The sequence below is a fragment of the Octopus sinensis genome, linkage group LG25, assembly GCF_006345805.1.
Source record: "Octopus sinensis linkage group LG25, ASM634580v1, whole genome shotgun sequence".
NCBI lineage: Eukaryota > Metazoa > Mollusca > Cephalopoda > Octopoda > Octopodidae > Octopus > Octopus sinensis.
The window spans coordinates 22,208,405-22,223,404 of NC_043021.1; positions in this window are offsets into that span (position 1 = coordinate 22,208,405).

A 15,000-nucleotide genomic window follows, 5' to 3' on the forward strand; every position below is an offset into this window, starting at 1 on the left:
GTAAACATGTTGCCGCAATTTGGTTGCTGAACATCCTGCACTGATGATTTGTTAATTTGTGTTGTGTGGACACCCCCCAGACGATGAAGTAGGCACGCCCAATACGTAGATAAAGAGGGAGAAGCCTAGACGTCAAGACTAGAACAGAGTAGAGTCAAGTTGAGTAGAAGTAATCCGAACGTGCGACATAACCGTGGCGACGAGGATTTCGCAGCTCACACAGCCACTCTCTACTATTGCGATATAACAATTTATTTGCTGAAATCAAAAGTTTCTGACGTACATTAACAAACTCCGTTCATCAAACTAATATTCAGTTGTACGGTTGCGTATTGGGCGCATGTCAGGTAGCGATGTGATCGCAGAACAACTTGAGATGAAATGCTCTGGTCAAGAACAGACCGCACAGCCCAATGGCGCAATCAAAATTAATTGTCCAGTCGTAAGTGCAACACTTTAACCCCCGGGCCACGATTCCTCACACACATATATATAGGTGCGTGTGTATGAGTATATATATATATATATATATATATATATAGAGAGAGAGAGAGAGAGAGATAGATAGATAGTTAGATAGATAGATAGATAGATAGATAGATAGATAGATAGATAGATAGATAGATAGATAGATATAGGCGCAGGAGTGGCTGTGTGGTAAGTAGCTTCTTACCAGACAGACGTGTTTTTTTGCTCCGGCAAATGTCACGTGTTAACGTGAAATATTGAACATTTTACGGCAACAGGTAGGACATTTTGGATATTTTTGGAAGCATAGTGAGGTTTATTGCTTGCCGTTAATACTTTTTTGGCATTAATATTAATTAGTGTTAACACTTTTCTGCGAGTAATAAGCTTCACTTTGCTTCGGATGTATTTGTTCTGCCTGTTGGCGCATTTATTGTCTCACCTTTTAGTGAGAATTGTGTATTTTAAGGAGGCATAGCCCCTCCTCAAAAATTAACTTGTTCGCTTGGATTTACCACGGAGAACCAAGTGTGCTGCAACTGGAGTACCCTGTTTCGTGAGGATTACCAGTTGCAGAACTGTGTTGCCATTATTTGAACTGTCTTCCTTCGTCCTTTTCTCTGCTCTGTTTTCTGTTCTGTCATTGTGTTTTTTTCTTATTGGACTTTGAACTTTTAGTTGAACTTTTTTTCAAAATCATGGCAGCAAAAGAAACCACTGCTTTGGAATGGGAGGTTGTCCCACCTAAGCAGTGGATTGAAAGTCTTGAGAAGAGGACGGTGGTCCTACGAACCTGTTCTAGGTCGCGTGGAGCTATCGCCCTCTTCGACAGGAGCACCATAGAGAGAGAGTTGGGGGACCGCCTACCAACGATAAAGTTTATTTCTCGGGGGACTAAATTTGCAACGGTGTGGTTGCTGTTTGGTATCCCCGAGGAAGCTAGCAGATTTGCTAGCGAGCCACTGGAGGGAGAGGAAATTTTGTTCCTCTCCTCGTATTGTGGCAGAAAAGTAAAAAGAGCCTGGGTTTGTGGGCTGCCCCCGGGCACGGACGCGGAATGGATCGAGAAGACCATCCGGCGAGGCCTGGGGGATAGCGGATCCAGGCTACTGAGTGTGAAAATGGCTCCCGCGGTCGCCTGGGAGGGGTCAAAGGCAACTTTGACCCTGTGGACACCGGTGGCCGTGGGAGAAATGAAATTCCCGGACTTCCTGAGAATGGCTGGGCACAGGTATCCGGTGATACTCGAGGGACGCCCCCCCAAGTGTCACCTGTGCCTGAAGCCCGGACATATCAAGAGGAATTGTCCCGGGGCCGTGGTGGTGCCCCGGAGCATGAAGGGGAAAAGGCGCCCGCCGCCCCCTCATTGGAGGGGGAGACGGCGGAAGTCGTGGAGGAGTTGCCTCCACGAAAAGAAAGAGACAGGCGAGCAACAATGGTTGCTCGCCAAAGAACGCTCAGGTGGCGGAGGGGGATAGCGATCCCCCGTGTCTGGTGACGGAGTCCCCTGGGTCAGCAGTCTCCCCAAAAGAAGGAGGAGAAAAAGAAAGAGAGGTCGGGCGGCTGATATCCATGAGCCGCAGACATTGGCGGGAACTGTGCCGCCAACGAAAGAACGTATTGGTCCTCTTCTAGAGGAGGAGAATTGAAAAAAAAATGATGGAAGAGTACCACAAGGGAGCACCTTTAGCCTTCACACAGGACCCCGAATGGCCTCCGCAGATAGCTGCGGAGGCCGTGGCGTTCGACGTGACGCTTGAGCTAAAGGAGCTCAATGAAGATTATAACTTGGTCCCGGGCGACGCGAACTCGGAACTTGACTACGTCTGAGGGAGGCGTGGTGATGGTGGAGGGCGCGGCACAAGCTATTTCGAGGACGATATGTAATTATTGAACTGTTATTATTAGTAATGGACTTAAGTCCAAAAATTGAAAAATTGTAAGAGGATTAATACCTCGTTTTATATTAATAATGGACTGCTAAGCCCAAAAATTGGAAAAATTGTAAGAGGTTTAATACCTCGTTTTGCATTTTTATTAATAATGGACTGCTAAGTTCAAAAATTGGAAAAATTGTAAGAGGTTTAATACCTCGTTTTGTGTTTATCTTTAAAAAGAACAATGTTTTAGAGAAGCGAAAGTCGGCGGGCGCTTTTTGTCTTCTCCCATCCTTATCATCTGTCTTTCATTATCATTCACTTCATTAATGTCCTCGTCCAGCCCGCAAAGCTAACTTAATCTGTGTACTGCCTTTATGGCAAATGTTTTGAAATAAAGTAGCTTGCTAACTAACCACATGGTTCCGGGTTCAGTCCCACTGCGTGGCACCTTGGGCAAGAGTCTTTTGCTATAGCCCCGGGCCGACCAATGCCTTGTGAGTGGATTTGGTAGACGGAAACTGAAAGAAGCCTGTCGTATATATGTATATATATATATGTATGTGTGTGTATGTGTGTGTATGTGTGTGTATGTGTTTGTGTGTTTGTGTTTGTCCCCCTAGCATTGCTTGACAACCGATGCTGGTGTGTTTACGTCCCCGTAACTTAGCGGTTCGGCAAAACAGACCGATAGAATAAGTACTGAGCTTACAAAGAATAAGTCCCGGGGTCGATTTGTTCAACTAAAGGCGGTGCTCCAGCATGGCCGCAGTCAAATGACTGAAACATGTTAAAGAGTAAAAGAGTAAAAGAGATAGATAGATAGATAGATAGATACATACATACATACATACATACATACATACATACATATATACACACGCATATACATATATATATATATATATATATATATATATATATATATATATATATATATTATATATATATATAATTCCAAAGAACGGAACAAGAACGTAACGAATATGCATTTCATTGGAACTAATTTAGCATGTATATGCATAACTGTAAACATTGTCCCAAATACACTGCACATCATGTTTGAAGCTCCGACGCAGCTATAAGGCGATACTCCCAACCATGAGTGCAGAGCACCCTTACAACAGAAACAACTGTAAGCTAATGAAGTTCATTGTATAATTGTTTATTTCGTTTGTTATCACAAATATTTATTACTAGTTTGATTTTCTCGACTGACGAGTCCTTCTGAAGCATATGAATAGATATATTGAGTTCTACACCATGTATATTTCATACACTATTATATTTTAAAATATTTATGTCTTGTGACCTTTATTACGCATGGTAACCACTGGTATGAATTATTTAACAATTTTTACCCTTGTATTTATAAAGTTATATATATATATATATATATATATAATATATATATATATATATATATATATATATTATATATATGTATATATGTATATATATATATATATATATATATATATATATATAAATATGCGAATATAAACAAGAAGGGTAGTAATATTATTTACTACCAGGTGCCCAGCACAAAAGACGATTAGTCATAAGACAAAAATATTATTCATATAGAAAAATATTATTCATGTAGTTATACAATTAAGGGCTCCTAAATAAAGATGCCGAGTGCTGGGAACACAAAAAGGGGATGAATTTATCGAGAGTGAAAATCAAAAACGTTTACCGATAACTTTAACAACTCGTACCGCGGTTTCTGCTTCTTTCTAGCAAAACACAGAATATGTTTGCTAAGGCCAGCTTCATCAGCGAGTTGCCTGAATTTAATCGAGGTCTGCAGCGATGTGGGGCTATACGTTAAACCCGACTACTAGCAGATCTTAACTTTTCAAATCTCTGCGCAGACGCAAAATTTACGCGGGCATGCCGGGAAGAATTTTACGAATAAATTCATCATGTAGTATGCGAATATAACAAGAAGGGTAGTAATATTATTTACTACCAGGTGCCCAGCACAAAAGACGAATTAGTCATAAGACAAAAATATATTCATATAGAAAAATATTATTCATGTAGTTATACAATTAAGGGCTCCTAAATAAAGATGCGAGTGCTGGGAACACAAAAAGGGGATGAATTTATCGAGAGTGAAAATCAAAAACGTTTACCGATAACTTTAACAACTCGTACCGCGGTTTCTGCTTCTTTCTAGCAAAACACAGAATATGTTTGCTAAGGCCAGCTTCATCAGCGAGTTGCCTGAATTTAATCGAGGTCTGCAGCGATGTGGGGCTATACGTTAAACCCGACTACTAGCAGATCTTAACTTTTCAAATCTCTGCGCAGACGCAAAATTTACGCGGGCATGCCGGAAGAATTTTACGAATAAATTCATCATGTAGTATGCGAATATAAACAAGAAGGGTAGTAATATTATTTACTACCAGGTGCCCAGCACAAAAGACGAATTAGTCATAAGACAAAAATATTATTCATATAGAAAAATATTATTCATGTAGTTATACAATTAAGGGCTCCTAAATAAAGATGCCGAGTGCTGGGAACACAAAAAGGGGATGAATTTATCGAGAGTGAAAATCAAAAACGTTTACCGATAACTTTAACAACTCGTACCGCGGTTTCTGCTTCTTTCTAGCAAAACACAGAATATGTTTGCTAAGGCCAGCTTCATCAGCGAGTTGCCTGAATTTAATCGAGGTCTGCAGCGATGTGGGGCTATACGTTAAACCCGACTACTAGCAGATCTTAACTTTTCAAATCTCTGCGCAGACGCAAAATTTACGCGGGCATGCCGGGAAGAATTTTACGAATAAATTCATCATGTAGTATGCGAATATAAACAAGAAGGGTAGTAATATTATTTACTACCAGGTGCCCAGCACAAAAGACGAATTAGTCATAAGACAAAAATATATTCATATAGAAAAATATTATTCATGTAGTTATACAATTAAGGGCTCCTAAATAAAGATGCCGAGTGCTGGGAACACAAAAAGGGGATGAATTTATCGAGAGTGAAAATCAAAAACGTTTACCGATAACTTTAACAACTCGTACCGCGGTTTCTGCTTCTTTCTAGCAAAACACAGAATATGTTTGCTAAGGCCAGCTTCATCAGCGAGTTGCCTGAATTTAATCGAGGTCTGCAGCGATGTGGGGCTATACGTTAAACCCGACTACTAGCAGATCTTAACTTTTCAAATCTCTGCGCAGACGCAAAATTTACGCGGGCATGCCGGGAAGAATTTTACGAATAAATTCATCATGTAGTATGCGAATATAAACAAGAAGGGTAGTAATATTATTTACTACCAGGTGCCCAGCACAAAAGACGAATTAGTCATAAGACAAAAATATTATTCATATAGAAAAATATTATTCATGTAGTTATACAATTAAGGGCTCCTTTGCTAGAAAGAAGCAGAAACCGCGGTACGAGTTGTTAAAGTTATCGGTAAACGTTTTTGATTTTCACTCTCGATAAATTCATCCCCTTTTTGTGTTCCCAGCACTCGGCATCTTTATTTAGGAGCCCTTAATTGTATAACTACATGAATAATATTTTTCTATATGAATAATATTTTTGTCTTATGACTAATTCGTCTTTTGTGCTGGGCACCTGGTAGTAAATAATATTACTACCCTTCTTGTTTATATTCGCATACGACATGATGAATTTATTCGTAAAATTCTTCCCGGCATGCCCGCGTAAATTTTGCGTCTGCGCAGAGATTTGAAAAGTTAAGATCTGCTAGTAGTCGGGTTTAACGTATAGCCCCACATCGCTGCAGACCTCGATTAAATTCAGGCAACTCGCTGATGAAGCTGGCCTTAGCAAACATATTCTGTGTTTTGCTAGAAAGAAGCAGAAACCGCGGTACGAGTTGTTAAAGTTATCGGTAAACGTTTTTGATTTTCACTCTCGATAAATTCATCCCCTTTTGTGTTCCCAGCACTCGGCATCTTTATTTACGAGCCCTTAATTGTATAACTACATGAATAATATTTTTCTATATGAATAATATTTTTGTCTTATGACTAATTCGTCTTTTGTGCTGGGCACCTGGTAGTAAATAATATTACTACCCTTCTTGTTATATTCGCATACTACATGATGAATTTATTCGTAAAATTCTTCCCGGCATGCCCGTGTAAATTTTGCGTCTGCGCAGAGATTTGAAAAGTTAAGATCTGCTAGTAGTCGGGTTTAACGTATAGCCCCACATCGCTGCAGACCTCGATTAAATTCAGGCAACTCGCTGATGAAGCTGGCCTTAGCAAACATATTCTGTGTTTTGCTAGAAAGAAGCAGAAACCGCGGTACGAGTTGTTAAAGTTATCGGTAAACGTTTTTGATTTTCACTCTCGATAAATTCATCCCCTTTTGTGTTCCCAGCACTCGGCATCTTTATTTAGGAGCCTTAATTGTATAACTACATGAATAATATTTTTCTATATGAATAATATTTTTGTCTTATGACTAATTCGTCTTTTGTGCTGGGCACCTGGTAGTAAATAATATTACTACCTTCTTGTTTATATCGCATACTACATGATGAATTTATTCGTAAAATTCTTCCCGGCATGCCCGCGTAAATTTTGCGTCTGCGCAGAGATTTGAAAAGTTAAGATCTGCTAGTAGTCGGGTTTAACGTATAGCCCCACATCGCTGCAGACCTCGATTAAATTCAGGCAACTCGCTGATGAAGCTGGCCTTAGCAAACATATTCTGTGTTTTGCTAGAAAGAAGCAGAAACCGCGGTACGAGTTGTTAAAGTTATCGGTAAACGTTTTTGATTTTCACTCTCGATAAATTCATCCCTTTTTGTGTTCCCAGCACTCGGCATCTTTATTTAGGAGCCCTTAATTGTATAACTATATATAAATATGTATATATATATATATATATAATATATATATATATATATATGTGTGTGTGTATATATATTATATATATATATATATATATATATATATATAGCGAGAAAGAAGCAACAAGAATGGATAGGTTTTTAGTACAATCGTTTCATACAAGGACAGGCTTTATTAAAAGTTGCAAAGATTGCAGCATATAAACGTGTCCCGTACTCATCAGCTAAAATACATGTGAGTTCTCTAGACATACTAGTGGTTGAGGCTATACTCATGAAGTAATGTAGATAATTAAGTAACATAAACAGATTTCCAAAGTTCATTAAAGTTTTTTAAAGATGATGTACAGTCTTATCACAGAATTTAAAAAAAGTTTTAGTAGCATCACAGAGAAGGTGACTTAATCCATAGTGTGCATATGAATTTCCAGAGATATGAGGAGGGATTACATACTCACAGATGACAAATTTATCCATTGCTAATCACAACGAGGTGGGTCTTAATTATCTACATTACTTCATGAGTATAGCCTCAACCACTAGTATGTCTAGAGAACTCACATGTATTTTAGCTGATGAGTACGGGACACGTTATATGCTGCAATCTTTGCAACTTTTAATAAAGCCTGTCCTTGTATGAAACGATTGTACTAAAAACCTATCCATTCTTGTTGCTTCTTTCTCGCTTATAATCACCCCACATTACTGTATTGTTAAAACCGTATAGTTTTTTTTTGGTGCATCTAAGTTAGGTACCATATTCAAGTAAATTCATTTAAATTAACTTGAATCTTTATTGCTTTATATATATATATATATATATATATAATATATAATATATATATATATATTATATCACGAAGTTTTGTCAGTGAACAGGTCGCGGTCTCAAAGCGACGAAATATTTTGACAAATTAAATTTAAATGTTGAAGTGAATCTAACGGTTTTGTGTGTTTCTTAAATGGCTGCAATTGTTTTCGTTCCAGCACACGATCTCAGATCAAGTCACTTGCTATGCAAGTACATCTCCGTAATCTATATATATATATATATATATATGGAAAGGTTGAATTATATCCTATCCTTTATTTTGGAGGATTCCAAAGGGCGATTTCTAACAAAGATTCTTCATATTTTGCTGGTAGCTTACAGGCGTAAGATTTTTGTGGATAGGAAATTATTAAATATATATGGAATATTTTGCGAATTTATGGGAAGGTATCTCATAGAACCTCAACAAGTATGTTAAAAATGGAGAAGGGATGTTAAAATTTAAAAGAATTTTCATACATGCATACGATCGTTTCAAACAGCGATATCAACATGTAAATAACATGGTAGAATAATTAGAATTAATTTGATTAAATTAAATTAATTACATATCACTTTTCTCCTCAGTGCAAGAAGTATACAACAGGAATTATTACAATTACAGAAGGCTTGATGAAGGAAATAAGAGATAACAAATTCGGATATACGTATTTTATACTTATGAAAAATTGAGAGCATACTGAAGAATGTTGCAGAGTCTAGTTGTGTATAACTAAAACTCAACTATACACAACTGGACTCAACAACATTCTTGTTCGAGATATATGGACTTGTTGTGCATTAGGATTCAGCGGGAAAAGATGTTTTCCTGGGGCTGTAAAGGTAGTAATATCATCCTAATCGGAACTGCCAATTTACGTTGGCAAATAGATTTTACTCTGTGGTAATGTTGCTCCTTACTTCTCGCTTATAGATTTAAAACTAATTGTTTTCCTCTTTACGAGATCAGTAACTATGTGTCACTTTAAAAGTAGATACCACGGACAAGGCCTAGTGCTGCAATATCTAGCCGATGAAGCGAAATAACCCAGAAGTCATGGTCCGCACATACCGTTAAATCTGAGTTTGAGGTATAAGGACGCAGTTGTGCGTCGGTTGCCAGTTGAAAAAAGAAGTTCTCCTGGGGCTACACGGATTTTCAAAAAGTTCAAATAGAAAGACGTGGCTTATGTCGCAGCTGTTTTGCTTCTGAATAATGTTTGAAGTTTGCCCTGTTTGGAGTTCATGGCTCAAATTATTATGTTTTGAATAGGATTTAATTGGCAGGGGAGAGTCACATGACTGGTCTTAGAAATTTTTGTAGGTTCTCCGCTACGTCCGTGTGTTAGTATCAAGTGACAATGTTTGGCGTCGTAAGTTAAAGCTGACACGGCTGACTGAACAAGTCCAAACAATCAATGCTTTGAATGTTTCCTGTGTGTCGAGAATGAACACGCGATTACGTTTATAACCTTATATATATATATATATATATATATATATATATATATATATATGAACAATCAGGTGTAGGAGTGGCTGTGTGGTAAGTAGCTTGCTTACGAACCACATGGTTCCGGGTTCAGTCCCACTGCGTGGCACCTTGGCCAAGTGTCTTCTACTATAACCTCGGGCCGACCAAAGCCTTGTGAGTGGATTTGGTAGACGGAAACTGAAAGAAGCCTGTCGTATATATGTATATTGATATATGTGTGTATGTGTGTGTATATGTTTGTGCGTCTGTGTTTATCAACATCGCTTGACAACCGATGCTGGTGTGTTTATGTCCCAGTAACTTAGCGGTTCGGCAAAAGAGACTGATAGAATAAGTACTAGGCTTACAAAGAATAAGTCCGGGGGTCGATTTGCTCGACTAAAGGCAAATGACTGAAACAAATAAAAAAAAAATCTAAATTAATATATGGCTTGAACTCCCACAAATATCGACTAAAACACTGGAAACGTAACTTAGATGACTGCCTACTCCTGTGGATGTACACATCTGGACAACTTACAGATTTCAAAAATTCTAATCAACATCATAGCCAAAATATTAACCTTACAATGGAATTCATTAAAACTCATCAACCATTTCTGGATATTCTAACCATCAAAAGAGATAAAAACATTGAAACAGATATTCACTTCAAACAGACACATTCTAAACAATAGTTACTGTTCTCTTCATGACATCCCAAACGCACGAAGAATAAAATCCCCTTCAATCTAGCAAGAAGAATCTGCACAATTGCCTCAAACCCTGAAATTCACAATAGAAGACTCCAGGAACTAAAAGAAGTACTACTAAAAAGACAATATCCATTAATGTTAATAGACAACGGAATAGAACATGCTAATGCAATAAATATCGAAGAACTAAGAAAACGCAAAACACTCCAGATACACCCAATAATCTACCCTTTATTACGATATGTATGTATATATATATATATATATATATATATATAAAATATTATTCGAGACAAAACCACTATTTTGCAAAACAAACAAGGAAAGACTTAATTAATACATAAAATTTTAATAAATAGTTTTTGACTATTTATTAAAATTTATGTATTAATTAAGTCTTTCCTTGTTTGTTTTGCAAAATAGTGGTTTTGTCTCGAATAATATTTTATAATATTTTACTATAAAATCGATTTAATCCTAATCTGATTTTTTCCCTGTAAATTTGGATTTATTCCCTAATATATTATTTATTATATATATATATATATATATATATTAATATATATTATATATAATATATCAAAATAAGCAACAAGGATATCCGGAGGTAATGCAGTACGAACATTTCATGCTACACTATTAATTGAACAATGCAATCATTACATCAATTTAAAAGACATAGAATTCAATTAAATTAGAACAGATGGACACTTTAGTATAATTATACCTAAAATCTCCAAGAAGTTAAGGAGATAGACAAAGAAGATGTCTCTACTTCAGCAAAGAAATTACTAAAATTATCAAGAAGGCTTTGCCTGCCACTGATTTTATATATATATATATATATATACGCACACACACACATATATATGTATATATATATACACAGACACACATATATATATATATCATTACATACTATGTGGACAACCCTTATGCTAGAAGTAGATCCCTTCTAGCATAAGGGTTGTCCACATAGTGGTCATCCCTCTCATATGTATATAATACAATTTCCTCAACCTTCAGATTCTAATATTCTAGACCACTGGTATTAAATTGATATTAATTAAATTAAATCCAATTTCTCACCCTCATATTAAACTTAGATTTATATCAATATATATATATATATATATATATATAATATAATAATATATGTGTGTGTGTGTGGTGTGTGTGTGTGTGTGTGTGTGTGTGTGTACACTTCGCAGCAGAACTCTCGATTGTCGGTCTGTCCCTATAGGGGACGAATTCTCGATGCACAATAATATACTGCGGTGCCCCTCGTGGAAAGTCTTCGATATCGCTCATGTATGTTCGGCTTTTGAAGCGCCGGTGACACTCGAAACAATTTCGTACGTCCCATTGTCTGGTTGACGTAAGCTTGCAGAAGCATGCTCAATATTTCTGTAGCAGACTTCCTAACTTTAATGGAATATATCATGTTGGCTTTTTTCTGTGACCGTCTATGAGAGAATCGCAATCTACAGTATACACGTGATCACATATGCACAAATTTCACAACTTGCGAAGTAAACACACCAGTGTCACTCGGCACACAGCTTCATGAGGGTCACTTCTAGCTCTCACCGCGTACACAATCCTGTGCTGCCTTCTGCTGGCGCGCTACAGAAGTCGTCCGTAAACTTTTTGATACCACCTCGTATATACTCTTTCAGTGAATGAATCAGTCCTTCTTACCAAAATGTGGTCAAAACGGTTGTAAAAGCAATGTTATTGTTCATCTAATTGCAGTGAGCAACTATAGGTGAAAATTGGAGAAAAGTCTCGAGCGAATAAAAAATAATTATTTGTTTTCAAAATTTTCACAATATCCATTTAAGCCTGTTGTATTTATAGAGCAAACATGAGTGACTAGAAAAGAAGGTGACAGAAAAAGAAAGCGACAAAGAAAGAAGCATGCGAGTGTGTGCATCCTTTTTTCTGCATATGCGCATGCGTTAAACAAAACAAAATAACATACAGCCCAGATACACAAACAACTTATTTGAATGGATGTTGTGAAAATTTAGTATACTAATAATTATTTTTTATTCACTTGAGATTTTTCAGCAATTTTAGACTGTATTTATTCATAACAGTCACGCAGTCGTAAGAGCTAAAAGTAACATCGTATTTTTTTTTACCACATTTTCGTAAGAGAGACCGAACCATTCTGTAAATCAGTAGATATGATAAACAAAAATGTCACCACACCTTCACTAAATGAGATAATAGTTTCTCACACGGCCACTGGACAGAACTGAAATACTAAAATCTGAGATGCGAATTTCATCTTTCACAACTTTCTCTCACAACTGTTGATCTGACAGCCATGTTATATATCCACTGGACAAAGGTTTTAATGTGACTTTCTCGCATGACTCTTCGCGTGACCTTAACACACGGATGTAGAGGAAAACTGACCGTAAATTCCCTTACTTCACCACATGACCATCTTCGACCGGTGAATCTGTAATGATTAAGGTTGTTTATGGAAGACCAGAAGTTACCCTTGCACACCAGCCTCCCATCACCGCGCCTCTGATGCTATCTGAGGGAAACGCAAAGGCTCATTTCTACACCTGAGTGAACTGGAGCAACGTGAAATAAAGTGTTTTGCTCAGGGGCTCAGCACACAATCCGGTCCGGGAATCGAACTCATTAACTCATGATTGGGAGTACGACGCTCCCACCACTGAGCCATTCGCCTTCACAGGATAGCTAAGGTACAACTACTTGAACAAACCGGCACCAACTGTTAGACGGTGACGCTGGAGGTGGGTGACAAATACAGTTAAAAGACCCATGCGCACACACACATGTATATGTACACGCGACGGGCTTCCGCATAGTTTCTTTCTAGCAAAATAACTCACCGGACATTGGTCGGGCCCGCGGCTATAGTAGATGACACTTGCCTAAGTCGCCGCGTGTAGAACTGAACCTGAAATGACGTCGTTGTAAAACCGAACTCCTTAACCACACGCCCATACTTGGTAGGGACTTCGGAGGGTTTAGATTTATTTTGGCCGCTCAGATTGTTAGAAACGTTCGATGTTTCTTCCTTATGACATACCTTAACTGCCATGAAGGGCAACCACTCGGACGGAACGGGGAGGACTGTCACGGCTGGCAGGTTTTACATCATATATCATTGTCATATAATGCGTGTATAAGAAAGAAAATAACTGTAACAACATCAACAACAAAACTAACAACAACAACGACAACAACACTAATAGTAATAACAACAACAACAACAACAACAATAATAATAATAATAATAATAGCAACAAAAACATCAACAAAAATGATAGTGATAATAATAATATTAATGATAATAATGATAATAATAATAACAACGATCAAATAATAATAATAATAATGAAAATAAAAATAATAATAATAATAATAATGATTATAATAATAGTGATAATAATGATTATAATAATAATGAAAATAATAATAATAATAATAATAATAATAATAATAATAATAATAATAATAATAATAATAATAATAATAATGATGGTGATAATAGTGATTATAACACAAAGTAAGATAATCACAACAACAAATATATATCACAAACAAAATTTTGTTTATGTTATTTTATTCAATAAGTAATGTGAAATGCGTCTCAACGACGCAGTAATTAAACATTTTTGTTTAATCAATTTTATTCAATACTCCGCCATATTGTGGGAAATTTGAAAGACGTTTGTCTATAATGTTATCTTAGTAAATACATACATACATACACGCATATATTGGAATATTTGTCTATGTCTATGTATGTATATATTATATATATATATATATATATATATATATATATTATATATATATAGATATATATATACATATATATATATACATTATATAAATATATATATACATATATATATACATATATATAAACTATATTATATTAATATATATAATACATATATATATATATACATATATTTATACATATACATATATATATACATATATATATGTATATATATATATATGTATATATATGTTTGTACATATATATATATATATATACATATATATAATGAGAAGAGTTAGAATAGATTTTAGTAAATCACTTTTGTCTCCTGTATCTTTCTTTAGAAAAATTTTAAATAGTTTCTATTATGACGTCATATTTATTGGTGATTTTCTTATAAAAGATGGAGAATTTTTCGGTTTTTTCTTCATATCTTCAATGCTTCAGCAGACACCAACACTAGAAATCATAACAGTAGACTAACTTTTCTTATTTATAACCACAACAAGAACAAGAGCAGCAACAACAACAACCCCTAACCCTCACCATCCATTAGAATTAAGTCATTTCACAAACCAAATTATAGACAAAGATTTTATACTAAAGTAAATGTAAAAGGAAGAATTGAAGGACTAAAGATAGATAAGTTTCTTTATTGGCCACACAGGGCTGCACACAGATGGGACAAGTTACAAGGTAGAGCTTTTCTTTTGGGGGATGAAAAAAACAAAAAACAAAAGAAACAAAAAAAAGGGGTGGCGTAGGTTTTCGATCAAGAGGGATCGTAAAAGGGAAGAAAAGAACAAAAATAAATAAATAAATAAAATAGACAGATAGATAGATGAATAGATAGGTAGATAGAATGAGCGATAGAGAGATAGCCAAGTAGTTAGACAGAGGTAGCTAGAGAGGTAAATAGATAGGTAAATGGGTTGGTAGGAAAATGGGTAGATAGGTAAATGGGTACTTTGATACATACTTCAACAGCGAGGTTGATAGCTAAAT